This window comes from Ascaphus truei, chromosome 2, assembly GCF_040206685.1.
Source record: "Ascaphus truei isolate aAscTru1 chromosome 2, aAscTru1.hap1, whole genome shotgun sequence".
NCBI classification, from domain to species: domain Eukaryota; kingdom Metazoa; phylum Chordata; class Amphibia; order Anura; family Ascaphidae; genus Ascaphus; species Ascaphus truei.
The window spans coordinates 315,543,701-315,560,917 of record NC_134484.1 but is presented as its reverse complement, the minus strand read 5'-3'; the positions used below and the strand labels follow the sequence as shown (position 1 = coordinate 315,560,917).

Below are 17,217 nucleotides of genomic sequence, written 5' to 3'. Positions count from 1 at the left end.
TTGGTCCGGAAGCGGGACCTTTCTCAAGGTGACCTTGAGAAAGGTCCCGCTTGCGGACCGAAACGTCGGTAGTGTGTCTTGATAATAATATACTATTTTTTGACAACCATCTGGAGTGCTGCCTGTGATTTCGTCTTACCACGGTATTGTATTGCATATATATATATATATATATATACACACATATACACAGTTAAGTTATGGTGGGTAAAAAAAGTGACAAAAACCCTCCACAGCAAAGCATATAGCAAATGGAAATATTCCTGTATGCTCATTTGCATGTCTTAGGCAGGTCTGCAACCCCGCCTTTCACCATTATCCCCCAGCCCACAGCACTTCCACTGCAGCAAGGGATTCTGGGAAATGACATGCTTAAAGCTGTGACCATGCAGCAAGCTTAAGCCTATAGGGATACATGTTAAAAATGGTTTTGAAGCAAAAGGTGACACTGTGTGACCATTTGCATGTCATTTCCCAGAATCCCTTGCTGCAGTGGAAGTGCTGTGGGCTGGGTGATAATGGTTTAAGGCGGGGTTGCAGACCTGCCTAAGACATGCAAATGAGCATACAGGAATATTTCCATTATATATATATATATATATATATATATATATATATATATATTTATATATATATATATATATATATATATATATAACGTTATGATGAAATATACACATTAGAACATATGATATCTATTGTCAGTTACGATTTAGTTAAACCAGAATCATTTTTCATTTAAATTCATTTTTATCACATTTTTGTATTTTTACGTATTTTGTCTTTTTAATGGGTTTGTTTTTTGTTGAACTTTGACTATATCATATCTTTTCTAGCAGTTTATCTAGTTATACAATTGCTGGTTATATACTGTACCTTCAGGTTATCTGATTAGGAGTCAGTAAACTAACCCTTAACATGTTATGTTATGTTTTTTATGTCATGTCACTTTTTATGTCATGTTTTTTTCATATTACAGAGAGTATATATACTCTTTATGTTGTTGTATTTTGGTGCCATTGCGTTATTGGTTGACCTGGATCGGTTGAGCTGTCATTCAAAGTACATACTCCACCATAGGTTCCCGACCCTTTGGGGAGGAACCACTAGTGGTTTGGGAGACAGTCCTTCCGGTTTACAGTCCCCCATAAGAATTGGCACATTGAAGGGAACATTACTCTTTGACAAAGTGCACGGGCTGCACGAAACGTGTCAGAGGTTCCCTTCAAGATTCTTGTTTTTACCTTCAATGTTGCTACACGTTCAATAAACCTTTTTTGATACTTTGATCCAGCATCCGTCATACTTCCTTTACTTGGAACGCATCAAGCATGTTTTGACACGCAGTGCACCGCCAGTATCCTTCCCTGCATTGGGGGGAATCTTCTTTCAATAATAATAGTATCAACTTTATCTAATAAAAAGCATATAGATGTACACTTACATTATAGAAACATATTGTGGGCATGTAATAAAAGCAAATGCTGCTCTCAGGCTCTCACCACCCTCCTCAGCTCGGATCTCTAAGCCATCAGGTCACTTCCAGTTTCATGGCACTCTTCCAGTCTTCGATGCGGGAGGATCTCGGATGTGAACATGTAAAAGTGGTGAGGTCAGCAGGATTCTTGCAGTGACTACGCATTTTGCAGAGATTTGATTCATCGGGAGTCATAGGTTTGGTTTCAAGCTCTCTCCTCTAAATAGTGCATACTCTGGAGGGCATCTGTGGTTATCCATGTCCCCATTGTGGGCATCGTTTACCATAGTGACAATCAATGGGTTTATTGGCTAATGTTTGTTTTTTTAATTGTAATGTATTTTATTTTGTGGATGTTTTTTTAGGTTGCCCATTCATTGCCATTGTGGTAATCCTTACCCCCATTGTGGGCATAGTTTACCACAGTGACAATCAAAGAGTTTATTGGCTAATGTGTATTGTACAGTTTTATGGTTAAGCCTCTTGGGTTGGTAGTGGGAAGGGATAATCTCTTCATTCACTTAGTGGGAGTACCCCCCCCCCCCTGATAGGCCTAAACAGTCATCCTGGGGCAACTACAACTACCAGAAAGTAAGCTTCTAGGGGTTAGGGTAGGGGGTATCTTTAGGGGTTTTAGTGGTTAGGATAGGGGGGTTATCTTTAGGGGTTTTAGTGGTTAGGATAAGGGGTTATCTTTAGAGGTTTTAGTGGTTAGGATAAGAGCTTAAGGTAAAGAGTTTTAGGGTAAGGTCTTAGGGTAAGGAGTTTTAGGCTAATGGGTTAAGGTTATTAGGGTAGGGGAAACATTAGGGGTTGATTAGGGGTTTTTAGGGTTAGGATAAGGTTAGGGACTTGGATTAGCGAAAACATCACTGGTGGCTGAGCGCCCCGATGGGGAGGTGTCAGCAGCCATTTTGTTGTGGTGAAATAGCCACAACCAAATGTCCTAGAACGCAGTAGCGCTACCTGTCATTACTGCAGAATACTACAAGCAACCCTAAAACTCAATTTTTTTCCAGACGCAACAGACTAATTGTACTTCTGGTAACCATGTCCAACAGGCAAAACTTTACACTTTTATGCTGCTAAAATGTCTGTCTTTTTGGTGATGAAGGATAGAATGAGAATGTGTACTTTTTAGTCCCACTAGCCACATGCCTCACACTCTGCAAAACTTGACTTTTAGACTCTAACAAAACCTTAACAAAAGTCTTATATATAACCTGAGCACCCCCTGAACCCCTATGCTGGGTTCAGGGTGATCTGGGCATTCCTCCTTATACTAGGGACACCTCACATCCCTATGCCCCTTTTACCTTTCTGGGTTGTGCTGAAGCAGGGAACGGAGTGGTGAGCCTTATGCAGCTTCTGGGTGACTTGGGCATTAAATGAGTATCCCCCTTAGCCTAGGGACCTCTTGACTGTGTCAGGGACATTTCACATCCCTATGCCCCTTTTTACGTTTCTGTTCTGTGCTGTGTCAGGGAACTTGGCGTAACTGTTTTCAAGGGAGGATTTTGACCAGAGGTCTGTGTCTATATGTCCAGAAAACCCCCCTTGAAACTCATAGACTGTGAATCTCCACTGGTTAGCACTCCTGGAAAGGTAAAACACATACATTATTGTTGCACAATCACATATATTTCATGTACAACCCATGGGTCCAAGAGCCTACACTCTAAACCCACAAATATGGTTAAGAGGTAAGCAGCCAGGTATAATACCTTTATGGATAGCCTGGTTACCCCTCCACCATCACATGTGTCTTCTCCCCTTTTAATATGTGGGTTGCTCCATAAACAGAATCAGTCAGTTCTGCCCTTGTATATCAACCATGCTATTTTAAAAACTTGGCCTGGATGAACATCACTGGTGCATAGGAACTGAACCAATCCCCCTGGTTTAATATACAGTATGGGTAGCTCCATGGACAGCCTTATCCAGTTCCATATTTTTCACCAAACATCACAATTGCAATACCTGGCCTGGGAACCGTTTCCCTAGTCCCAGTTTGGCCAGCATGGACAACCTTCTGTCATGATATTTTTATGCCCTGGCAGTTTGTAACTCTGATCATAGTCTGGTTCTCAAAAGCCCTACACTTCTATGTAAAACTGAGATTGTGTAAACTAGGACTGGATTTCGAGCTTCTAATAACCTAAATATTAGCATTATTGCTGTGCAGAAAAAAACATTCCATTTGCAAAATGGAAGCAAATTGCCAATTTCTGCTTTCGTGGAAAGTTGGAATGAAGTTCCAATAATAATATTAAAAGTTATTTTAAAAAGAATCAGAATGGAATATAAAACAGTGCATAACTAAACTATGCGTCATCAATTGCAGGAGGAAGAAACATTTGAATTACAGAACATGCAGCACATACTTAAGGGAGTTTTCATGAACTACATGAAATACAATTATTAGAATTGTATGTAAAAAAAAGCCCATCATTAGACCTTTTTTTTTTAAAGAGCTTCAGATGTAGGGTGATTGTTCTAAAAGCACAAATTGTCTAATTAAGTTTTATGGAGCCATTATATCTGGATAGACTTTTAAAACAATCATCTTTATTAAAAAAATAAACTTGTCCACTTTATATTTCTAAGGGTGATTTTTTGTGGTAAATCCTATGCTTTTAATTTGATTATTTTTCTTTGATAAATCTGGTACTTTTTTTGCCCCGGTTTTGCATTAAGGGGAGATTGTATTGTATTGTATGTCTTTATTTATATAGCGCCATTAATGTACATAGCGCTTCACAGTAGTAATACATGTGGTAATCAAATAATTAACAGATAATATAAATAACAGGTCATGGTCATGCATTTGCTCTTCTGTGAGGATACACCATAACACCCTCTTACTGTCTCTGAAATTTCTCCCTTGTCACCACTTAGATTGTAAGCTCTTCGGAGCACAGACTTTTTCTAATATCTACTTTTATGTTGAAGCTCTTATTCTTATTATGTCACATGAATTACTACTCTAAAGCACTATAAATATGGATAGCACTATATTGTATTGTATGTCTTTATATAGCGCCATTAATGTACATAGCGCTTCACAGTAGTAATTCACGTGGTAATCAAATAAATAACAGATAATATAAATAACAGATCATGGGAATAAGTGCTTCAGACATAAAAGTAACATTAAGGAAGAGGAGTCCCTGCCCAGAGGAGCTTACAGTCTAATTGTTAGGTAGGGAGAACGTACAGAGACAGTAGGAGGGAGTTCTGTTAAGTGTGTCTGCAGGGGACCAAGCTTTATGTATCATGTGTTCAGAATATCAACAGTGCAAATTCATATGCTTCTTTAAGCAAGTGTGATGATAAATAACTCACTGTGTTCTATATTCTGACGCGGAACACTAATAATTGGAAATACATTATTCTGATTCATTATATAGTATACCTCTGAATTGACAATAGTTGTGTACATTTGTATTGTAAAGCGTTTCAATGTTAAGTACTGTACAAGATAAACATACGGTTTCATCACACCTCACACTGTATAGTTGTGGTACCTACCGTATAATCTAGACTTCCGAACGCCTCGTTCAGACAGGTTGCTACGTCCACGCGCTTACGTGCGCGCCTCTGCCGCGCGCTCCTGCAGCCCAGCAATCTGCGCTCAAACTGCAGGAGTTGGGTCGTGGTGTTTGGGGGCGTGGCGGGGGACGTAATTAACACGTCACAGAGCTAGTTCGCCATTATTGGCTGAACCAGCTCACATGACGCGATTGCAGCCACAAATTTAAATTTGGGTTGTGGCGGTAAAATGTCGCAGCGTCAACGCTATAGTTTGCCGCCACAAGCAGTTTCTAGTGTGACAACTGTCATCCACTTGACTCAAAGAGTGAAGATCGTGCACGTGCACGTAAGCATCCGCATGTCGCAATGCAGCCTGTCTGAGTGAGGCCTAAGACTTCAAGAAAAAAAAAGAGCGTAGATAAACTAGATAAAGAAAACCAAGTAATGCTCAGGAATGTTGGAAAAATTGTAACAGTAGAATAGGAACAGAAAACAATTGAGAGATCCTACAGTACAGCACGTCTGCTACAGTGTTTCCAAGTATTTCACCATCTTCAAAACTCATTGTTAAAACTACAGATTCTGGACATGGACATGCACAGATGTAACAGAGCTTATTTCTTTTTAGTTTCCCTTTAAACGTGTATTTCTCTAAAGTTTCAGGTTGTCGCATTGCTTGTACAGCCAAGCCTTGATAAAAGAAGATACAGCATGACGTCCAGATTCAGCATTGTTACTACCTTCACATGCCCCAACGGGGGACGAACCAGGTAAAACTCCCAACCAACTACAACTTCAACTGGCAAGCAACATCCTACATGCTGTGACAACAAATAAAATACATAACATACAGTGGTGTGAAAAAGAAAGTACACCCTCTTTGAATTCTATGGTTTTACATATCAGGACATAATAACAAACATTTGTTCCTTAGCAGGTCTTAAAATTAGGTAAATACAACCTCAGATGAACAACAACACATAACATACTACACTGCGTCATGATTTACACCGCGTCATGATATATTTAACAAAAATAAAGCCAAAATGGAGAAGCCGTGTGAAAAACTAAGTACACCTTATGATTCATTAGCTTGTAGAAACACCTTTAGCAGAAATAACTTGAAGTAATCGTTTTCTGTATGACTTTATCAGTCTCTCACATCGTTGTAAAGGAATTTTGTCACACTCTTCTTTACAACATTGCTTCAGTTCATTGAGGTTTCTGAGCATTTGTTTATGCACAGCTCTCTTAAGGTCCTGCCACAGCATTTCAATTGGGTTGAGGTCTGGACTTTGACTGGGTCATTGCAACACCTTGATTCTTTTCTTTTTCAGCCACTCTGTTGTAGATTTGCTGGTGTGCTTGGGATCATTGTCCTGTTGCATGACCCAATTTCGGCTAAACTTTAGCAGTCGGACAGATGGCCTCACATTTGACTCTAGAATACTTTGGTAAACAGAGGAGTTCATGGTCGTCTCAATGACTGCAAGGTTCCCAGATCCTGTGGCTGCAAAACAAGCCCAAATCATCACCCCTTCACCACCATGCTTGACAGTTGGTATGAGGTGTTTGTGCTGATATGCTGTGTTTGGTTTTCGCCAAACGTGGCGCTGTGCATTATGGCCAAACATCTCCACTTTGGTCTCGTCTGTCCAAAGGACATTGTTCCAGAAGTCTTGTGGTTTGTTCAGATGCAACATTGCAAACCTAAGCCATGCTCTTTTTAGAGAGACTAGACTTTCTCCTGGCAACCCTTCCAAACAAACCATTCTTGTTCAGTCTTTTTCTAATTGTACTGTCATGAACTTTAATATTTAACATGCTAACTGAGGCCTTAAGAGTCTGAGATGTAACTCTTGGTTTTTTTGCAATTTCTCTGAGCATTGCACGGTCTGACCTTGTGGTGAATTTGCTGGGACGTCCACTCCTGGGAAGATTGGCAACTGTTTTGAATGATTTCCACTTTTGAATAATCTTTCTCACTGTAGAATGATGGACTTTAAATTGTTTGGAAATGGCCTTATAACCCTTCCCAGATTGATGGGCAGCAACAATTACTTCTCTAAGATCATTGATGATGTCTTTCCTCCTTGGCATTGTGTTAACACACACTTGAATGCTCCAGAACAGCAAACTGCTAAACCTTCGGCTTTTATAGATGTGGTCACACTTGCTGATGATCAATGAATCAAGGGCATTTGATTGTCAGCACCTGTCTGCTACTTAGCATCTTAATTCCTATGGAAGCAGTAAGGGTGTACTTAGTTTTTCACACATAGCTTCTCCATTTTGGCTTTATTTTTGTTAAATAAATCATTACACGGTGTAATATGTCATGTGTTTTTGTTAATTTGAGGTTGTATTGACCTAATTTTAAGACCTGCTAAGGAACAGATTGTTATTATGTCCTGATATGTAAAACCATAGAATTTAAAGAGGGTGTACTTTCTTTTTCACACAACTGTATATAAAACACACAAATCTTCATCATCATAAAAGGGGTAGTAACCTGTACTTCATGCTCTCTAAAATGGCTGCCCCTGCAGCCTGTAACCAGCCTTTTCTCCTTACTGATCTGCCCACCCACCAACTTCTAACCAACAACTGACAACCCATCCTTATTCAAAAACGTAACCCTTAATATGCTGCAGGGTGTCAGCACTGCAATCATGGGCTTCTCCCTTATAGTCCATAGACCCGACTAGACTTCCAGATACCTCCATGTTCCCTTCTCACCCAGAAATTCCACCCCAATCCCATTAAAACACTGACACTGATTTAGATATAAACATGGTCACAGCATAGATTAAATTAACAACACACAAACTTGCAAGCTAACACTTACATATTGAAACAGTTTAACCATACAGTTCAAACATCCACATCACACCAGTCACTGACCACTAGAATTAATGGGCAGGTGGAGAATATTGTGGATATCAGTTGTGCCACTGCCAATCATAGTGGAACCCTTTGAGCACATAGCAGTAGACATTGTGGATCCTCTAGTTATTCCAATAGTTCTGGAAAGAAGTACATCCTTACTGTGGAAGATTATGCCACCAGATACCCTAAGCAGTAGCCCTCCCGTCCATAAGGGTGGAGAAGGTTGCTGATGCCTTGCTAGACATTTCTTCTAGGGTAGGGTTCCCTAAGGAGATAAAGGAGATCTTCACTAACCAGGGCACACAGTTTATGTACAATCTAATACAGAGTATCTGCGAGAAAATACAGGTAGAATAGTTCAAATCCAGCCCCTACGACCCTCAAACAAATGGCCTATGTGAAAGATTTAATGGGACCCTTAAATAGATATTTAAAACATTTGTAGAGACTCAGGGGAGACACTGGGAGCAATTCCTGCATCACCTCCTGTGTGCGCACAGGAGGTGCTGCAGGTGACCACTGAGTTCTCTCTCATTTAGCTATTCTATAGATGCAGGGTCCGTGGACCCATTAATTTGATCGTTGACAAGTGGTAGAGAAAATGAAACATACCGAAGCCATACAGAAGCGCTGGAATAATCGCACTGCCAGACATAGCATATGACATAGGGCAGAAAATGCTTGGACTTATTCCCCTATGGCAGAATAAACAAGGCAACCTGGGAGGGATAATTGACAGAGCTACAGTGCCTGAACAAAGTAAAGTACGTAGTGGCCCGAGGGGATGGTAGGAATCGACAGAAGGTGGATCATATAAACATGGTTAAAGTCTATCATGAGCGGTGGGCATCTGTATTAGCTGTATGTGGTCTGCCAGAAGGAGAACAGGAAGCTGACCCCTTGCTTGACTTGTTAGCTGCAGCCAAAAGGGACGGGTCAGTACAAGAGGTTGCCATCAGCGAGAAGCTCACTGAGTCACAGAAGGATAAGCTGTACAGTATCGGAAACCATTGGAGCCCATGTTTACAGGGAGGCCAGGGAGAACTCACTTAGCCACACATGCGGTAAATACAGGGAGCCAAACCCCACGCAGACAGACCACCTACAGAGTATCCCTGCAAGTGCAGCAGGACATAATGAGGGACATAGAAAACATGCTGGAGCTGGAGGTGATTAAAAAGTCCCATAGCACTTGGGCTGCCCCAGTAGTTCTAGTACCCCAAAAAGATGGGACCACCAGATTCTGTGTTTACTATAGAAGACTAAACCTAATGACTGTATTTGATGCATACCCCATGTCCAGGATAGATCCTCGTTTATGACCCCCTCTAGTTTCAGGTCATGCCCTAGGGATGAAAAATGCCCCTGCCATATTCTAGCAACTTGTGAATCACCTGTTAGAAGGCTTAGAAGGAAGTGCTGTAGCTTATCTGGATGATATTACAGTATTTATCCTTCCTGGAGGGGGGTGGGGGGCATCTCAAACACTTGGCAGAGGTACTCAATCACATTAAAGCAGCAGGGCTGACCATAGAACTAGGGAAGGGTATGATTGAGGTACAATACGTAGGGCACTGTCTAGGGGGTGGGACCCTGCATCTAGAGCCTGGCAAGGTGGACACCATTACTGCTTGGCCCAACCCCAAGACTAAAAAACAGGTGATGTCCTTTTTAGGAACTGCAGGGCACTACAGTAAGTTTGTCCCTCACTAAAGTACCCTGGCAAAACCTCTGACCAACCTTACAAAAGGGAAACTGCCCTTAGTGGTGACGTGGGCTCATGACTAGACTGAGTCATTTACTGCCCTGAAAACCTCCCAGGCCAAGTCCCCTGTGTTACAGACCCCTGACTTCACTTAAATGTTTGTAGTACAGACAGATGCTTCTAACTATGGACTTGGAGGAGACATTAGTGAGGTAGATGGCCTGGGAAAGGAGTACTCAGTTGTGTACTTAAGCAGGAACCTGCTGCATAGGGAAGTAGCTTATGCCACAGTAGAAAAGCAATGGCTTTCCATAGTTTGGACCCTGCAGAATCTGCAGCCTTACCTGGAAGAGCGTAGTTTTACAAAATCACCGACCACAACCACCTGAGTTGGTTAAACAGAGTGGCTGGGGAGAATGGGAAGCTACTGAGTGGAGTCTACAGTAGCTCTCAAATAATACACTTTCACGGTCCAGCACAGGAGAGGTAAAGAACATGGTAATATTGCTAGCCTGTCACACAAGGGTAAAGCCGATAGTCATGTGAATGCAGATAATTCCTTGTAAGCCATCCCTATTGCTCATTTTAAAAATGGAGGTGGCATGATAATATAATGTGATATTGGGTATTTTAATCAATCTGGCACACAAAGAGTTAACATTGGTTATAAATTACACTAAAATTATGCACTAGAATTGCTTTTATTTTATGTTAAACTCTTGACCAGACCTAGTTTATATGACTAATATAATCTAGAGATAAGAACATTTGTTTGCCAGAGATGAGATTGAAATATGACCATTGTGACACTAAAATAAACGGACCCTTATTAATACCCCTTGAAAAGCATTCCTGGAAGGGTTTTTCAGAGTGTCAATGGACGTGACTAACCCTACCGGTCAAAAGATATGAAATCCTGGACTTGGCACCTGTTCTGAAGTATAAGGTTTTGATGTTTGTAATCATTGCAAGGAGACGAATGCAAAAAGGCCAAACCCTCCGTGGGGAACAGCATATAAAGGGGATCAGGGGAGACAGGAGTTACTCTTTGATAAAGCGCTGTCATAGCGCGAAACGCGTTAGAGGACCCTTTTTAATGTAGCTGTTGCTACCATGCATCTGGAATAAAGCATTTTTACTTTTCACGGATCTGCCTCCAGCCCTAATTCTTTGCAGTGCTCCACCATCTCCCTACACAAATGTTTAGGAGGTGGCAGGGAACAGATATCCATCTGTCGCTCAAACATAGGAGCGAGTCGGACAAAATTAGTATTGTTACATTCAGTAAACTCACCTGAACATATTGGTAGGACTTACAGACAAGCCAACGAGTATTCTAAAACTTGCCTTAAACTAGCCAGGTACATGCTGGGTAAATTTCAGTGACATTTCTGCAGAGGCTAATGGTCCATCGGATTAACACAGCAGGGGTTCCTGGCAGTCTCATTCAGTTTGAAGGGGACTGCCAGGGACCCCCGCTGTTAATCCGATGGGCCATTAGTCTGTCTGCACAAATGTGTGAAATGTTGCAGCATGTACCCAGCATATAAACAGCATGTACCTGGGTCTTTTTGGAGATTGCCCCAAGTTTGTTTTAGAATTATCGTCGGCACTACAGTATGTGTCTAAGTATTATGGCGACAAGGTTATGAGGCCTTTTATATATTCAGACCATATTTAAACGTTGCATCGTAAATGTCAAACAAGTAGCTGATTTTACTACACGGGTGGGTTTTATGTGTGTTTCAATGCAAGAAGATTCGGGATAAATGTTGGCATGTTTGAATATCATGTTTGGGATCAGACATGTGAATTTTCATCTTTTCTACACCAGTGACCTCTCAGGGGAGAACTTGACATGTGGTAACATATAGGAAATTCTGCTATGTTTATCTTTTTATTTTAAGAAACTTGTCTGCATTTATTGTAACTGTATGTTCCTAAAAAAATAAACAAAAAGCCCATGGAGAGACACTATTAGTAAAAATAGAAAGATACATTATGTAAAAAAATATACAGTAACAAAACTTACATAGATAATGACAGTTCTGGTCTCCCCCACAACAGGATAGAGATGTTGCCCTGACACCTAGTAGTCTCAGTTGATGGTAAGAAACATTCCCACACAAGTGGGGGGGGGGGGGGGGAGTGGGAGAGTAGTGCAACCTAACCTCAGGGATAGTCCTATGGTATTGCTGGAGGAACCACACACAGCTGAGAAGCCGGTCGTGGTGTCCTTGTGGGAGAAGGCCGACAACAGGAGTCCGTCGTCACAGCGTGCAGCATCATATGACGTGAAACGTGTTGAGGCATCACATCATTACGTTCCGTGATGCGTAACGCTGGAAAAAATAGAACAGAAAGTACTGTGCCAATGTTCAGAATAAACAACTGTGGGTTCATGGATTAGAATATGTATGTAATCCATGCAGATATTGCTGCTGTGGGAAAGTATCAGATATAACAGTTTCGGACACATTTGTATAATCATGCAATGGTATGAAATGTAATACTCCTATTATGGAGACCACAAGCCCTGTGATTGTACCTTAAGAGGCTATCTGTTGAGTCACGGCTATGAAATAAAAACAGATCCTCTCGTGGCTAAGGGCTGCTGTCTGTAATCTCCTGGAGTTAGAAAGCAATCTTAAGTACAGTATATTCATTGAATGTTGAGAAGAATCCACAACGGGGGTTGGTACTCACGATCTTCTCGATGAAGAAGCATCTCCGGAGTCGGTGTGCACTCAGCTAACGAGAAGAAACCACCAAAAGTACTCCCATGGGGGAAGTGTAGAAGCAGTGTGCTGCAAGAAAAAGACAATGGAGGCTGGATCGCAAACAAAAATCTTTATTCTGTTCCATCATGTGGCCACAAAGTAAAAACGAGGGACAGCAGAGGAAAAAACTCTGATGCATTTAACGGTATCACTCTTTGACAAAGCGCAGCGTTTTTTCTTTGTTGCCACATGATGGAATAGAATAAAGACTTTTTTCTTTGCGATCCAGCCTCCATCATTTTTTTCTGGCTGCACATTGCTTCTACTCTTCCCCCATGGGAGTACTTCTGGTAAATTCTGAGCACTGTGAACTTTTGCAAACACTTGCAAAAATGGGAAATTTAAGCTAAAACCCCGAAAAATTTGGTGTAGGCTATTTGCACATCGCTAGGCACACAAACTAAATGCTGGATGACCTCTACTGTGGCTTTGTGAATGAGGCCCTAATTTGAGACCTGGTGGCAAATCTATATAATGATCCTACGGTGGTATGGCCAATGACACTTCAATAATCAACATACAGTATTCAGCTTCAGACCATCTCAGGATGTGTAGGAGTTAACACAAATTCAGAACTAACGTATGCTACAAGTGTTGCCAAGAGATGCTAAAGTAAAAATGCTAATTTGTGCATGGCTTGAGGATCAAAAAGAAATTAAATGAAAAAGTGCCGACAAGTCTCCAGAACCGTCTTCCATGTTTTAATAAGTCAATAACTCTGAAACGAGAGAGCATAAATCTTACAACATAAGGTGCACTTTATCATGCAAATGTGAATCAGTGCTGATGTGCATTTCATGCACGTAGGGTATAAGCATTAGTAAAACATTTAAGAAAAAATTTAATATGTGCAGACTATAAGTATAAGAGGAAATTATATATATATATATATATATATATATAAATATAAATATATATATATATATATATATACACACACACACATACACACCATAGGTATGTATGTACATGAATTAATAATTAGCAGTGCTCTTTCCTGCAATTTTATTGATATGAACATGTACAATAAAATGGTCTAATGGCTGTGTGTGATATGTGTAATATTAGACTTCATTTCCTTTAAGGGGCATATTGAACAATATAAGAGAGTTCTTACAAGGGATATTTGTAATTATTAACTAAGAACATCTATTGGTCTTTAACTGAAATACATTAGTTAGGGGGAAAAGTGTACCATTAATACATATGGGGTTTCCGCCCTAAGTGCCAGATGTACTAAACTCCATTAGGCTATTTAACCTGACGTTAACCTAAATTAACAACACAGAAAGTACTTTATTAGATTTCCAAGTGACATATATCTCCCCCAAAGACACCTTTATACAATATGTGGAGAGATACATGTGCACAAATAGGAACACAACTGAGATATCTGGGAAATAGTCTAATACTGTACGTACCATATTCTGTCATATAACTTACTGTATACAGTATATAAAGATGAGCTCCATTTCTTATTGAAATTAATCTGCGAGCACTTTGGGGAAAGAAAGAATTGTATTTGTTTTACAATATAAATAGCACAGTAACAATGGCTTACATTTGTATAGTGTAGTAATACTGGTGTACGAAGTGTATCTTATTGAGCAAGAAAGTAAAAGTAAATCCCTATTCTGAAGTGATATATGGTGTAACTTTCCAATCCACTCTCAAACATTGATGCTATGATTGTTACCCATGTCACAAACCATACAGCTATCTGCCACGTATCCATCATGTGGAGACATAAAAAGGGAAAATACAAAAGCACTTATTGTACAAAAAAGATTTATTTTTTAGCTTAAAATGTTGTGCCATCTAGAACCAAGAAAAATGAATAGTTGTGGCATGTTAACACACACACACACACACACATATATGTGTGTGTGTGTAGGGACAGAAGCATCATATACTGATTGAGCAGCCATTATTCAAACACATCTCGGCGCCGATTTTGAGTTATGTGCTGTTCCCCACGCAGCATGAACGCGGCCAATCGCCCCAGGCACTCGCGCTTATAGCGGATGTTTTGTTTGAATTTCATGGATTCTGTTTCTTCGTTTGTAATAAAATGGATGAATTGTAATGTGTACAGTACTGTCCTACTATGTCAATTTCATGCTTTTAAAAGCCAGAACACTAAAATTCGTTTTTCTGCACTCGCCACGCTGGAATCTTAGTGCGGGAGGCTGGAATTCATCCCGCGGTTTCAAATCGGGATTCCGATTTACATGACGCGTGAAGTGTTCGAATAACAGCCGCTGCATCAGTAATGTAGTATATTTTATATATTAAATTAAATAAGCACCACCCACAATCTTTGTATCTTGCTTATCTGAAAATGAGCGGTGGTCTTCCATCTACCGACTTGCATCTCACAGAAGTTCTGTCTGGGGCCTTGATTATACCAGTGTCGGATAGGCACGCGTGCTCCCTCAGTGTGATGCGCCCGCCTGAAACCTGCACTGAAGGCAGGTGGCATCGGGAGGTGTGGCCATGACGTCACGTGAGAGTTCACCCTCATTGGCTGCACTGCTCACGTGAGGCGTTCGTCGCTCTGAAAAATCAATTTTTTCAGATCGGCTCAAAACTTGAACGCTTGGCCGCCTCGTGTGCGCGGTCATTGGAAAACCTACATTTGTTTGGCAGCGCGCAGTGTCGGACGCTCAGCCATTTTTGGTATAATCACAGCCTAATAAGGAGCCGCAGCAGACACCAGGAATCATTGTACTCTAATATTATTGGGACTAATGAATATTTTTTTTTTCCTCACGAGATGGTACACCCTCTCGCTCATCGGATCCCAGTCCACTTCAGTGGATAGGGAGCTTGCCCTCAGTGCCCAGTTTCCATGGAGGTTTCAGCCCGAAAGCCTAGGTCTCCAGGGACATTGATGCCTTCCTCCGTTAGGATTCAGGACATCCGTCTCTTCCTCCCTCTGGCCCGAGGCCCGCAAGGGAGTTCACATCATATCCCCTCTTTCGAGGGTTGTGCGGGTGCACCCCAGCCCCGAAGGGCTGGTTGTTCGAATGCCATCCCCCCTTAGCCCGAAGGCTCAGGGGTTCTGTGGTCCTGGGCCTGGACACCACCTCTCAACTAGCTAGAGGGCCAAATGCTTGCCACAGACCTTTCCTACTGGAGCCCATGTAGGATAGTACTGCATTTGGTCATAGCTGTGCAGGTCGAGAGGAGCACTCATCTCGCTTGATCTTAGCCAAAAGGCCGAGAAGCGATAATGAATATGATTTTTTTTTTATTTATTTTTTTTTGTAGCCCGGGTGGTGAAAAAGTGATTCCACCTCAAAAACCGTGCTCGTGGTCAAGTGAGACCAGGTGCTCAAAACTTGTGACAAAGTCCGCTCCGGAGAGTAGGCCAGTCCGTGCCATAAGCAGTCCTCTCCAGCCGAGGCCTTGGAGTCCTGCTGTTACATCGACGTCGTCATCCGAGGAATCCGATGTCCATCCTGTTCCCTCCTAGTGCAGCTGACGCCGCAGGAGGGTCCAAGTCTTTAGGGTGTTCGGCTGACGCCTACTAACCCACCGCAATCTTCCCCCGAAGGGATGGCGACTACTAGCCAGCACTCAGTCTTTGCTCTCCGGAGAAAGGGGTGACGATAACCCAACAAACGAAACATCAAAAATCCATGGTGCAAGTGCTCCTGTGCGCTGTGTGATGCAGTGCAGGAAGTGCTCTGACAGACGACACAAAAAAGTGTGCACGAGTGCACGCCCGGCCCTTTGCAAGGCCAGGCGGGTGAAAAAATAATTGGCTTGTCCCCTCAGCGGAAGGCAATAAGGGGGGCCAAAGTGCGGGAAAAATAGGGGACGGTGCAAAAAAATCTGTGCAGATCAAGTGCTCATAAGTGGAGGCCGGACGCCAAAATGACCAACCACAGTGCAGCAAGTGATACTCCACCAGGTTATCCAGGCCTGGGGTGCAAGATTAAAAAGCCCGGGCTACTTTGCATCCGCTGCCTCAGCCCATGACCAGACCAAGTGATGCAAATAGGGCCATCCTTCACAGGACAGACCCTACACTTGATCTTAGCCAAAAGGCCGAGAAGCGATAATGAATATGATGTATATAGAGATGACATTTTTCTTGAACACAACTGAGTACACTATATTGGACTAATATATATATATATATATATATACCATAATACTGAGTTAAGTTATGGTGAGTAAAAAAAGTGACAAAAACCCTCCACAGGAAAGCAAATATGCAAATTTAGCTGTATGCTCATCTGCATGTCTTAGGCAGGTCTGCAACCCCGCCTTTCCCCATTATCACCCAGCATACAGCACTTCCACTGCAGCAAGGGATTCTGGGAAATGACATGCAAATGAGCACACAGTGTCACTTTTTGCCTCAAAAACAATTTTTAACATGGTTCCCTATAGGCTTAAGCTTGCAGCATGGTCACAGCTTTGAGCACAGCCACGGTTAAGGTGCATACCCAGAAAACCACCCACAGACAGCTTTTTTTTTTTCCTCCCGAGAGGGTCCACCCTCTCGCTCATCGGATCCCAGTCCACTTCAGTGGATAGGGAGCTTGCCCTTGGACTGTCCAACCGAAGTCAGACCCGCCCTCGGTGCCCAGTTTCCCTGGAGGTTTCAGCCCGAAAGCCTAGGTCTCCAGGGACATTGATGCCTTCCTCCGTTAGGAGTCAGGACATCCGTCTCTTCCTCCCTCTGGCCCGAGGCCCGCAAGGGAGTTCACATCATATCCCCTCTTTCGAGGGTTGTGCGGGTGCACCCCAGCCCCGAAGGGCTGGTTGTTCGAATGCCATCCCCCCTTAGCCCGAAGGCTCAGGGGTTCTGTGGTCCT

General features: G+C 42.0%; 1 non-coding gene across 1 annotated transcript; it reads right to left on the bottom strand.

Moving 5' to 3' along the window:
• Positions 1 to 16,264: 16,264 nt before the first annotated feature.
• On the bottom strand, positions 16,265 to 16,453 carry LOC142488907 (U2 spliceosomal RNA). Its single transcript, XR_012799710.1, has one exon. It is a non-coding gene; the product is annotated as a U2 spliceosomal RNA (small nuclear RNA).
• Between the last annotated feature and the right edge of the window lie 764 nt (positions 16,454 to 17,217).